Raw genomic sequence first — 13,786 nt, 5'->3', positions numbered from 1 at the left:
ATTCCAAGTAGTGTTGAGGAACAGAGCTGAAATAAGGAAATATTGAGTCTAAGCCATTCAACAGGGAGAATTACCACACCCTTGGTTTGCAACAGAGGCTAGCTCACTCCTGTTATAGAATGGATATGAGCTCATGTGTTAAATGGTGGTTCCATTCCAAGTTTTGTGAGGAATCTCCATACTGCTTTCCAAAGTGGTTGTACCAATTTGCAGCCCCATAGCAATGTATGAGTACCTTTTTCCCCACATCTTGGCCAACATTTATTGTATTATTTTTTTAATTTATTCTTTTTTATATTATTAAATTTTTTACTTATATATGACATCAGAATGCATAACAATTATATTACACATATTGAGCAAAATTTTTTTCATATCTTTGGTTGTATACAAAGTATATCCATACCAATTCATGTCTTCATACATGTACTTTAGATAATAATATTCACCACATTCCACTATCATTTCTAGCCCCATGCTCCCTTCCTTCCCCTGCCACCCCTCTGCCCTATCTAGCTATTCCTCCCATGCTCCCCCTCCCTACCCCACTATGAATCAGCCTCATAATATCAGAGAAAAAATTCGGCATTTGTTTTTTTGAGATTGGATAACTTCACTTAGCATTATCTTCTCTAACTCCATCCATTTATCTGCAAATGCCATGATTTTATTCTCTTTTATTGCTGAGTAGTATTCCACATTTTTAAAATCTATTCATCTATTAAAGGGCATCTAGATTGGTTCCACAGTTTAGCTATTGTGAATTGTGCTGCTGTAAACATTGATGTGGCTGTGTCCCTGTAGTATGCTGTTTTTAAGCCCTTCGGATATAGACCGAGGAGAGGGATAGCTGGGTCAAATGGTGGTTCCATTCCCAATTTTCCAAGGAATCTCCATATTGCTTTCCATATTGGTTTGCACCAATTTGCAGTCCCACTAGCAGTGTATGAGTGTACCTTTTTTCCCACATCCTTGTCAATACTTATTGTTGTTAGTCTTCATAATAGCTGCCATTCTGACTGGAATGAGATGAAATCTTAGAGTAGTTTTGATTTGCATTTCTCTAATTGCTAGTGATGATCAACATTTTTTCATATATTTGTTGATTGATTGTATTATAACTTTTTGAGATATTTATGAAAATGCATTTGAGATCCTTCCACTTTGTTGTGCATGTCAAGAGTTTGTCCTTTGTATTTTGTACTATTTATTGTGTCTTAATGAATCTATGTATCCATTCACCCATTATAGAACTTAGGAATTGTTCCTGTTTGGGGGCAATTATAAACAATGGTATTATATACATTCAAGAATAGGTTTTATGTAAATATTACTTTAATCCACTAGGCTAAATATCTATGGTGGGTTTTGTAGATTATATTTTGAGTGTATATTTAAGTTTCTAAGAAACTACACCACTGTTTTCCACAGGGGCTGTGCTATTTTATGTACTCACCAACAGTGTCTGAGTGTCCTTATTTCTTCTAACCTTAGGAGGACCTGATAGTGTCAGTTTATTTAAACCATTCTAATAAGTTTATAATAGTGTATCAATTATGTCACATTTGAGGCAAATAGAGAAAAATCAGGTTGCCAGGTGTTATCAAGGTAAGAATACCAAGGTGATTCGTCAAGAGAATCCTGTCTGTGGGTATAGTTCCATTGATATTTATAATCTTTAATTTGCATTTACATAATAGGTAATGATGTTGTACATCTTTTCACATGTTTATTTGCCCTCTTTCTATATATTCTTTAATGAAATATCTGATGACTTATGTCCATTTTGTAAATAATTGGTTTCTTTTATTATTTGGTTTTAAGTGTTCATTACATATATTATGCTCTCAAGTCCTTTTTCTGATAGGTAATTTGCAAATATTTTCTATTAGCCTGTGGCTGGTGTTTTTATTTTACCAAGCATTCCCTCAAGTATAATTGTCCAATATTTTTTTTTTCTTTTTCAGGTCATGATTTTGGTATCATATCTAAGAATTTTTTCCCAAGCCAGGGTCATAAATATGTTTTTCTCTTATTTTCATGTAAGACTTTTATGGTTTTTAATTTTACATTTAGTTTGTTTTGCATTGTATCATTTTAAATTTACATTTGAGTTAATTTTTATATTGTGAAATGCAGGTTGAGAATTATTTTTTTAAACAGTGGATGTCAGTTCTTCCAGCATCATTTATAGAAAAGATTCCCTTGTTCCATTTAATTGCCTTTGCATATTTGTCAAAAATCAGCTAGTAATGTTTGAGTGTATGGTCTATCATTAACTCATGCATTTATCCTTTCACTGATACTACTTGATCTTGTAGCTCTATAGAGTATCTTAAGGTTGAACAGCATGGGGCCTCTATATTAACTCTTCTTTTTAAATATTATTTTGACTGTTCTAGTCCCTTTAATTTTTTTAAAAATCTAATTCGTTATACATGACTGTAGAATGCAAATAATTTCATATTACATATAGAGCACAATTTTTCAAGTCATGATTGTACACAAAATAGCCAGAGCAATCAGATGAAAGAAATTAAAGGGATAAGGATAGGAAAAGAAGAATTCAAATTATCACTATTTGCAGACAATGTGATTCTATACCTAGAAGACCCAAAACTTTTCACCAGAAATCTCCTAGAACTAATAAATGAATTCAGCAAAGTAGCTGGATATAAAATCAACACCCATAAATCAAAGGCATTTCTGTACATCAGTGACAAATCTGCTGAAAGTGAAACTAGGAAAACCACCCCATTTACAATAGTCTAAAAAAAATAATTGGGAATAAATTTAATGGAAGAGGTGAAAGACATCTACAATGAAAACTACAACATGCTAAAGAAAGAAATTAAAGAAGACCTTAGAAGATGGAAGGATCTCCCTTGTTCTTGGATAGGCAGAATTAATGTTGTCAAAATGACTATACTACCAACAGCACTATACAGATGCAATCCCAATCAAAATCCCAATGGCATTCCTTATAGAAATAGAAAAATCAATCATGAAATTCATCTGGAAAAATAAGAGACCCAGAATAGCTAAAGCAATCCTTAGCAAGAAGAGTGAAGCTGGTGGCATTACTATTCCAGACCTAAAACTATACTACAAAGTAATAGTAACAAAAACAGAATGGTATTTGCATTAAAATAGACCTGTAGTCCAATGGTACAGAATAGAGGATACAGAGTCTAACCCACATAACTTCAATTATCTTATATTAGACCAAGGCGTCAAAAACATACATTGAATAAAAGATAACTTCTTCAACAGATGATACTGGGAAAACTATAAATCCACAGGTAACAAAATGAAATTAAATTTCTATCTCTCACCATGCACAAAACTCAAAGTAGATCAAGGACCTAGGAATTAAACCAGGGACCTTGCACCTAATGGAAGAAAAAGTAGGCCCAAATCTCCATCATGTCGTATTAGGCCCCAACTTTCTTAATAAAACTCCTGTAGTGCAAGAATTTAAACCAAGAATCAGTAAATGGGATAGATTCAAACTAAAAAGCTTCTCGCCAATAAACAATCATTGAGGTGAATAGAAAGCCCACAGAATGGGAGCAAATCTTTACTACAAGCACAACAGAGCACTAATCTCTAGGATACATAAAGTGCTCAAAAACCTTAATACCAAAAAACCAAATAACCTAATCAATAAATGGGCCAAAGAACTGAACAGACACTTCTCAGAAAAAGATATACATTTGATCAACAAATATATGAAAAAATGTTCAACATCGGTAGTAATTGGAAAAATGCAAATCAAAACTACTCTAAGATTTCATTTCACTCCAGTCAGAATGGCAACTATCAAGAATACAAACAACAATAAGTGTTGGCGAGGATGTGGGGGAAAGGCCAGATTCATACATTGCTGGTGGGACTGCATATTGGTGCAGCCAATCCAGAAAACAGTGCAGCCAATCCAGAAAACTTAGAATGGAACCACCTTTTGACCCAGCTATCTCACTCCTCAACTTATATTACCTTTAATTTTATATACATATTTTTGATTGAATTTTCCTATAGCTACAATGAATTCATGCATAAATTTTTATTAAGTTTGTGTAAATCTGTACACTAATTTGGAAAATATTAATATCTATATTATATTAAATCTTCCAATTCATGAAACTTTGTATACATCTTCATGTGTTTTGGTCTTCTTTAGTGTTTAATTATTTTATACATTTTATAATACAGATTCTGAACATATTTTGTTATATTTATACCTAAGATTTAATTTTTTGTTATTGTATATAGTATTTTTTTAAGATTTAGTGTCCAAATTTTTATTACTGAATAGAACTAGTAAACACTTTTATATTTTAATCTTCATTCTGTTATTACGTTAACTCTACTTACTAATTCTAGACTTGTTCTGTTTTTCTGTTTGTTTGTTTGTTTTTAGATTTCTTGACATTTTCTATGTAAACACTAATGATGCCTATGAATAGTCTTATTTTTTTCCTTTTTAATCTGAATACCTTTCATGTATGCTTATTTTTCTTGTCTTTTTGGACTGGCTAAAACTAGCAGTGTGGCCCTGAATAAGAGTGGTGAGAGAAATAGTCTTATTTTGTTCATTATCTTAGGGTAAAATTCAATGCTTAACGATTAAGAATGAAGTTAACTATAGGTGTTTCTGTAGATGCCCTTTATCAAACTGAGGAAATTTTCTTCTATTTCTAATTTGTCATGAATGTTGAATTTTATCAAGTCCTTTTTCTACCTGTCTAGACATGATTATCTTTGTCTTTGAAGCCTGGCATGTGAATTACATCAAATAATTTTCAACTAATGTTGTATTTCTGGGACAAATCTTACACATTAAAATGCATTCTTGTTTTTATATGTTGATTTTTTTATCGAAGGTAATATTCCCTGTTCTGAAATCTGCTTTGTGTGCTAGTCTTACAGTCATTCTATCTTTTTTGAATAATGATTGCATCATTTATCTTTTCCTGTCCTTTCATTTTTAGTCCATCTGGATAACTATACTTTATGTAGGTTTCTTGTAGGCAGCGTATACTTGATTATCCAATCTGACATCTCTATATTTTAACTAGAGTTTTTAGGCAATTTACATTTAAATTAATTATTGACACACACATACACACACATATGTTACAGCTTATCATTGTCTCTCATTTCTTCTTCTTCCTCTTCTTCTAATAACATTTCCCCTTTTCTTCCTCCTTTTTAGTTATTTTGATTACTTTTTGTAGCTTTTGTTTTTTCCTTTTTTTTTTTGGTAGTGGGTGGGGATTGAAACCAGGGATGCTTAACTACTAAGTGACATTCCTCAGCCCTTTTTATTTTTTGTTTTGAGATAGTGTCTCACTAATTTACTGAGAGCTTCACTAAGTTGCTGAGGCTGGCTTTGAACTTGTGCTCCTCCTGCCTCAGCCCCTTGAGCTGCTGAGATTACAGGCATGTACCATCACACCTGGCTTTAGCTTTGGCTTTTATGTTTCCTTTCAATTCTGTCCAAGTGCTTATCCATATTTATTGGGTTATTTTTGTTTTTTTAATGTTCATCTTTGTTAATTTTACCCTGAATATGAAAATGAGGTATTCTGGATCAAAAATAGATGACTTTTATTTTTATCTTTTTTCTTTTTGTGGAACTAGCGGTTGAACTCAGAGCCTCACACATGCTAGGCAAGCACAAGTGTGTGTGTATATGTATGTGCATATATAATACACATATATCTACAAACATATTATTGCTATTATCATTTCACATAAACTTTTATCTATGAGATAAATTGAAAATAATCAAAATAAGAGTTTTAATTTTACTCTCATATATTCATTTATGATGTTCTCCTTTATTTTTGTCTTTTATTCATCCATATTTCTGATCCATATTATTTTCCTTGTCTTTGAAGAACTTCTTTTGACCTTTCTTACAAAGAAAGTCTCCTGGGGGAAAAAAAATGGCCTCAATTTCTGTTTTCTTGAGAAAGTCCGCCATGTCTGAGGGAAAATTTCACAGGGTACAGAATTCTAGAGTGATGCCTTTTTTTCCTTGCCAACAATGTAAATATTTCATTACACTTTCTTCTTGTTTACATGGCTGCTGAGAAGAAGGGGTATGATTCTTATGTTTGATCTTCTATAGGTATGATTTTTTCCCTTGCTTTTTAAAAATTTTTTCCTTATTTTTTGAAATTTAATATGAGACACCTATTTGTAGTTTTCTGATATTTTCCCTGCTTATTGTTTTTTGGGATTAATGGATTTGTGGTTTTGTGTCTGACATTAATTTGGAGGATAATTCTCATTCTTGCTTCAAATATTACTTTAAATATTGCTCCTGTTCTTTTTTCTCTTATCCCTCTAATATTCCTATTATTCCTATGTAACATCATTTATAGTTGTTATACATGTTTTGGATATTCTTTTTTTTATTATTGCTTTCCAGTTTAGATTTTTACTGAGATATCATAAAACTTAGAGATACTTTGCTTAGCCATGTCCAGTCTACAGTGAACTCATCAAAGTTCTTCTTCATTTCTGCTACAGTGTTTATTTATTTATTTTAATTTCAGCACTTCTTTTAAATTATTTTTTTTCAAAATTTCCATCTCTTTGCTTGCTTACATTATATATATATCCTTGAATGTTTTCTACTTTTTTTCCATTAAACTCCTATGCCAATCAGTTTCCATTGATGTAATAAAATAGAGATAATGAAATTAAAAGGAGGAAAAGTTTATTTTGACTCACAGTTTCAGAGATTTCAGGTCATGATCACTTGGCCCTGTTGCTTTCAGTCTGTGGTGAAACCCCCATATTGTGGCAGGGAGTTTAGTATTATAGATAAAGCTGTTCACTTCATGTCACCCAAAATGCAGAAAGAGGAAGAGACTAGAATCTATCCTATAATCTCCTTAAAGTTCACATCCCCAGGGATCTAAGACCTTTTCCTAAACCCCATCCCCAGAAGGCTCTTCTACCTCCTTGTAGCACCACAGCTAGGCACCAAGCCTTTAATACACAAGCCTTTTTGAAGGACATTTCATACCCAAATTATAGCATTCTACTCTGGGCCTCCAAAAGTTCATGTCCATCTCACAATGCAAAAGTCACTCGGTTCATCCTTCAACAATCCCCAAACTCTAAAAAGTTGTAGCATGGCTTCAAAGTTCAAGTCTACAGTCTATTCTGAGACTCAAGGCAAACTCAGCTATAGCCCTCATAAAAGTCAAAACTCAAACAATTTCCAAAACTCAATAGTTCAGAACAAACAATCCTATTCTAAAAGAGAAGAATAGGAAAAGAATAAGCAGGTATCAAATCAAAGCAAGAACAAAGCACAGCAGGATAAACCTTAACTCCTATAGCTGCACATTCACCATCCAGGGCACAGGTGATGTGATGTGAGCCCTAAGGACCTTGAGAAGTCCCATTTCTGTGACTTTGCAGAGGCCTCAGCATAGTAATTATAGCTTTTAAAATTTCTGATCTGATAATTCCAACATTCCTGCCTTATGTGACAGGTGCTGATGCCCATTCATCTTCTTCAAATTGCCTTTTAATATGCTTTGCAATTTTTTTGTTGAAAGATGAACATGATGTTCTAGGTACAAAGAATTCTAGTCAGTGTCTGTTAGTAATGTGGTGGTGAGGTGTGAGGTGAGGAGAAAGTTCTTTTGTCTTTCAGTGAGTCCCTGGACTGGGAACCTTAGTAGTATTTCTCAGTTTCTTTTCCCCTTAGATAGTTCAGGGTGGCTAGAGGGAGCCAGAGCTGAGTATTTCTTTTTACTCAAGGTGATTTAGGTTCTGGTAAAATTCCAGCAGGCAAGGTTCTGGCAAACAGTTTCTTTGAGGATAGACCTTGTTAAGAAGAACAGAATGTTCTGGATTATTTTAACATAGTTCCTTTTATCCACCTCATGTCTTAAGTATGAGGAGATTTTTTTTCTCTGATACTCACTTGGGCTTCTGGATATGGAACCCCCAAAGTGTGGAGGCTCCTGCTGTTTTTAATTCTCAGACTTGTCCACACTGAGCCCCCAGTAATTTATCAATTGCAGTTCTGGTTTTTCCCCCACCCTGACACTTACTTGTTCCTGAGGAGGTTTTTATGCCATGAAGGAGTGATTCTCTTAATTTTTCAGTCTCTCTAGTTTGGGGAGCAGCAGTTTGCCCTGTGACCCCACTCTTCAGCAGATCTCAGAAACATTTTTAGTTTTTAGTTGGGGCTTCCTCTTTGTTGTCAGATAGAATGGTGACCAATAAGCTCCTATTTGCAAGACACAAACTGCAAGTCTCTCTCCACTTTTGATTCCCAGGATGCCCCCTACTGGTCTATAGGGTAGTCAGTTGGGGCTTTGCTCTCACACTGTAGGGGGCACTCCTTCAGTGTCTCTGGTCTTAGTGTCTCTGGGGAGAGGATAGAGCTTTTTGTCTTTGCTGGCATGTCCTGATGTAGGATAAGCCATGCTGTGGATTGGGAGGGTAAGTGGCACTGAATCTTTCCAGGCTCTTTCTTGGTGGAAGAGTGCCCTGGGTTCCATTCCACAGGATTGCTGCAGAGTCGAGGAGGAGGAGAGTGAACCCAGCTTCTTTGCTGACATTCACTGGTGACAGGTTGGGGACTCAATGCTTTGTGGAGGGGCAGGGAACTGCTTCTTCTGGGTTCATAATGGAGCTGGAGGATAGTCCATTTCAAAGCTACAAGACTCCTTTTCTGGGCCTCAGGCTAGGCATAGCTGGCTTGTTTTTTTTTTTTTTTTCCTTTGTTGTTCATAGGCAGTTCCACGTTTGGGGCTGCTCTAGGGACCAGGCCAGAATATATAGCAGGCAAAATAAACAAATAAATAAGCAACAGTAACAAAAACCCCAGACTCCCAAACAAACAAGGAATTCACCATCAGGTTTTCTCTCAAGGTCTGATAGTTTGATAGTCTTTGGATAGTTATTTTAGCCCAACATTTAATTTTTTTTTCCCACAAAAATTAGTGGAAAACATAAGGTGGAACTAATCTCCAGAATAATGTTTAAACTGAATGGAGCAAATAAATTGCAATTTACTGAAAGAAAAAGTTTAAGGTAGCATTATTAACAAGTCAGTGGGACCAGAGTATGCAGGCTAAAGATTCTATTTCTCTTCTCAAATAGTCACTTTCCCTAGGGGCCTGACCTACCTGGAGGAGTAACTTAGTGGCTCAGTACTCCTTGTCATCCTGGCTCCTCCTCCTCACCTCCTCTTCCTTGTGTGTGTTGGTTATTGTGATATTTTTTCAGTAGAAAAAAGAATTTCACAAAATGTTTTGGAATATATGATCTTTGTGTGCTTTTGTAGTATCTTGTTTTTAAAGGACTCTGTATTCTGTGATAACCTGAAAATGAAATTTTTGCCTCATGTAAGTGTTGGCAAAAGGTGATTCTGGTTGCTTAGAATTTTAATTTCTTGCTTCTAGAAGATTACCTCCAACATTTTCGGAAGACTCAGCTGATCAAAGAATGAAGATTACATATGCATAGTTCTTATTATCAACCCAAATGCTTAGTTTTCTTTTTTTCTTGTTAGAATGCAAAGAGAAGTGTCAACCTATTCAAATGTATGTTGTACTTTTATGTGTTTCTGCTGACACCCTCTTCACTGCATGTAACGTGGGAGTTCAAATGAGCCAGGTAGGCAGTTAAAGTCGGAAAATAAAGAAAATGTGCCAGAATTATTGGCATTGAGCAGAAATTTTGTTCCTGAGTCTTGGAGTATTTACAACACATAAGGATGTTTCTCAGTCCTTAACTCTTTAACAACTCTTTTTACGTGAATTAAACAATTAACTCTTTATTGAATATAAAGAAATCAATCATTTCATTCATATTAGGTTTGACTTCTCTTTATTGGGAAACTTATAGAGAGTGAGTATTCTTTACCAGGTTTTCTCTAACTCCTCCTAGATTTGCTTAGTAAATTGATATTTAATATTGCCTGATATGTTTATACTGATTATGTAACCAACCCTATTAAGTGCCCAAACATCAATATTTAATTTTCAGAGTTCTCTGTGGTGAATGCCAGATTCCATTTTAACTTCTTGAATTAAGCAAAAGGGCTTTAGTTCTTTGAAAGTTTCATTTTTTGGGGGAAAAAATGAAATGTTGTTTTTACATCTGATAAAAATACCTATGTTTTTCTAGTTTCCCCCCAAGTAAGAATTTTATGAGGGTATTACCTTACATAACACTAAATCAAGCAGATATTCCATTAAATTTACTACATCAAAATAATATTTCAGCATACTTTATGTTCTTTTCTGTTCTTATCATTAGAAAATTGAGCCTTAGAATACCTTTTGTAAATTTGAGATGACATTATTCTTGCAGATCCCAGTACAAGTGAGGGCCTTCTGTAACTCTTGAGTAATAAGATCTATTTTAACAGTTAATTAATCTTTGAAAGCCTAGCAAGCAGCTAGACACTTGGGAAATTTTGGTGGTAGTTCAAGGAGTTCTTAAGAAAATTGTGTCTGAAATCTGTTCGTCTGGGACTTATGAGACAAAATTAGCAGCAACCAATGTCATCCTTCTTGTTCACTGGTTTCCCTGCTGCAGGAAGGACTTTTCATTACAAAGGTATCTACAGGAGAAAGTTGGGCTCCCTTATTTCATTCTTTCATTTGTAGCTTAAGTTTCAGCTTGTTTAATAATTCTATTAATTATCCTGGCAACTTGGAGATATTTAAAATACTTCATGGAAAACCTAGGCCAGTGTTCATATACAGTTTTTTTCCATTTGAAGGCTGTTCTGACCAAAGCATCACTTTCTGTTTTCCAACTTAGCTATTTTGTTTGCTATTTTAGAAGTGGTTCCTTCAAGATTGAATACATTTCCATAAAGTGAAAGATCCCTTGCAATTACAATTCCACACAGCATTAAGTGCCTACTGGATTTAAATAGCTGTAAAACTATAGAATATTTCCTGAGTACTGATGTGAATATTGATGAAGATGTGGACTCCCTCTGATAGTTCCCTAGACTTCTCCAATGTCAAAGGAAATGAAAAAGCAGCCTCCTCTTCCTACCACAAAGTGATTCCTTGTATCAAATGAGGGTGCTTGATTTAAACTAATTTTTCTAAAATTTAAATTCTTAAAAGCACAATTGAAAACTGTAGGTAGTTTAGCCCAATGAGGCTTTGAAATATTGTAAATCCATTAAAATCTATACAAAAATCACCATGCTCCAGAAACAAAATGAAAGGCACTTACCAGACCTATTTTCATGACATGAATATACTGACTTGTGGTGAGACACTGACCTTTTAAGACATATTACATTCTTAGGTATTTAATTGCTATTTTATCACAGATGCTTCATAGACTCTACATGGATTGAATCATGCATGTGACTTTTGTTTGCTCCCCTTAGAAGACATTTGGTTGGCTTCTGTCCCTCAGATATTGCCAAGACACATTTTGATGCTTTCCTTTTAAATGACTCAGTTGTTAAAGTTCATGTTGCATGCAGACTTTATTTGTGGGTTGAGCACAAAAAATTGCCTCTCTTCCTTTATGGTATCTTTTTAACTGATAGAACAATACAGTATTTTATCTACTATAATAATGTGCCTCATTTAGAAATGATGCAGATTTCTGAAAATAGTGTTCTTGCACACAGATTTTTAAGAATTTATCTGAGTAACCAAAACTATAAGGAATTGTGTGGTGTATTAATTCTGGTTTTAAAATATTACCTGCCACAAAAGAAAAAAAAAAATCAAGATTTCCCCCATCTACTTCTAAAAGACCTAATGCTAAAGATGGAAACATGAAAAAAATTAAAATAACAAGGTGAAAAAGTGACAAACTAGAAATTTTGACATTCAGTTTAAAGTTATAGTCATACTGGTTAAGTGACAAAATCTCTGAATGACTGATTTTTTTTTTTTTTCAATGATTTGAACAGATTTCTACCTTGGCATTCTAGAAATTCAGGAACAAAGATTTATGATGCTAATGAACATTTGAATAAATGTGTCTTTAAACAATTAAAATTCTAGTTAGCCAGGTAGAATAGTTACTGTTTATTCATTTAGAGTCTGCTAAGTCATAATTAGAAGATCTAGCTTACCAAGCCTATATCTTATCTGCTGTGGAGAAAATAATCTTTTTCATGACTGGCAACCAACTATAGTTAACTACCAAAACAAATATCTGGCAGTAAAATTTTTCTCTCTATTCTCAATAATTGCACTTTAAAGGTACATAATATTGTAACAAATAAGAAAGCTGCTGGGAGCATTTTGACAGCCCAAATAGTAGCAATGGGAGATTGTGGTTCTGCATAGTCTGCACAGTGTGCATTCAGCAGTAGGTAGCTTTTTAGACAGCAGCAAAGAGAAAATGATCATCTTTATATCAGCAAATAAGATAAAACAAATGTTACAGAAATCAGTTATTCAACATGCGCTATCCTCAGCACTGTAGGACTTAAAAGCTTCACGAATGGAAATACTAAGGATCTGGTACTTTGAACTGGATGCTTACAACTGGGAGGAGTAAGATTGATCTGTATGTTTTGGGGGGAGGCAGTGTGAAGTAGTACATAGTTTTTTGCTAACCATTCTGGAAGTTCATTTAGTCTTCCAGGATTTCAGAGAAACCTCATTTTCAATTCAGCTTAATTAATTAACGATCTTCATGCAAAGTTTGGGACTTGAAAGTGGGGTGTCCCAGATTTTCCTTTCCCTCATCTCTCTGGATGTGTCTTGTTAATCTACTTGAACAATTGTTTCTTTTTCATAAGGCCATTAGATGGTGGAGTTCCTTAAGACATTTAGTTTTTCTTTTCATTACTTTCTCCCTAAATGATCTCATTCAAGTCAATAGCTTCCCTTAACATCTATACATGAATGACATCTAAATGAGATCTGCACATTAAACCAGTCCTCCATCCCTATATCTAACTGTCTGTTGTCTTAAAAGTACCTCTTTAGTGGGAAATTTCTAAGACAATACATGATCTTTCCTCCTAAGCCTAGTCCTTACTAGCCTTTTCTGGTTTAGCAATTGGTACCACCAGCCAGCCAGCTGCTCAAGCCACAAAATAAGAATGGCCCACATCCTATTTGTCATCACATTTTTTTCCCAATGTACTTATAAAGAAAACTTCTTGACACTCACTACCATAACCTGCATCCACCACAGGAGTCTCTCAGGTGATTGTCTGGCATAAATTGCGACACCCACCATCAACAATCCTCTATTTTCTACACTGAAATCAAAGTAAGTGTTTATTTATTTATTGTTTCCAAAACCCACTCTAAAGTGAAAGGAGCCAATCTGAAAAGTCGACATGTTGTATGATTTTAACTCTGACATGGTGAAAAATGACTTTGGAGACAGTAAAAGGGTCATTGTTGCCAGGGTAAAGGTAAAGATGAACAGGCAAAGCACAGAGAGTTTTAAGAGCAGTGAATTTATAGTGTATGATATGACAATGGTGGACTATGCCTTACATATTTGTCAGAACCTATAGAACACACAAGAAAAGTGAACCATATAGAAACTATGGACCAGGGTAATAATGATGTGTCAGTGTTAGTTCATTAGTTATAATGAATGTACCATACTGGGCAGATTCTTGGGGGAGGCTCCATGTACGTAACAATGGAGATGGTATGGGAATTCTCTTTTTTCTGTTCAGTTCACTATAAATCTAAAAATACTCTAAACAAATAAAGTGTATTTATAAAATTCATTCTGATCTTGCATCTTTTCCTCAACTCCTAGAAGTGCTTTATTGCCCACC

General features: G+C 34.4%; 1 protein-coding gene across 2 annotated transcripts in view; it reads left to right on the top strand.

Annotated features, from left to right (window-relative positions):
- Window positions 1-13,786, top strand: part of Acss3 (acyl-CoA synthetase short chain family member 3) — a 176,603-nt gene that overhangs the window by 157,787 nt on the left and 5,030 nt on the right. The gene's annotated exons all lie outside the window — the stretch shown is intronic.

Source organism: Marmota flaviventris, chromosome 3, assembly GCF_047511675.1.
Source record: "Marmota flaviventris isolate mMarFla1 chromosome 3, mMarFla1.hap1, whole genome shotgun sequence".
In the NCBI taxonomy this organism is placed as follows: Eukaryota; Metazoa; Chordata; class Mammalia; order Rodentia; family Sciuridae; genus Marmota; species Marmota flaviventris.
The sequence above is the reverse complement of the archived record's forward strand: the minus strand, read 5'-3'. Positions and strand labels throughout refer to the sequence as shown.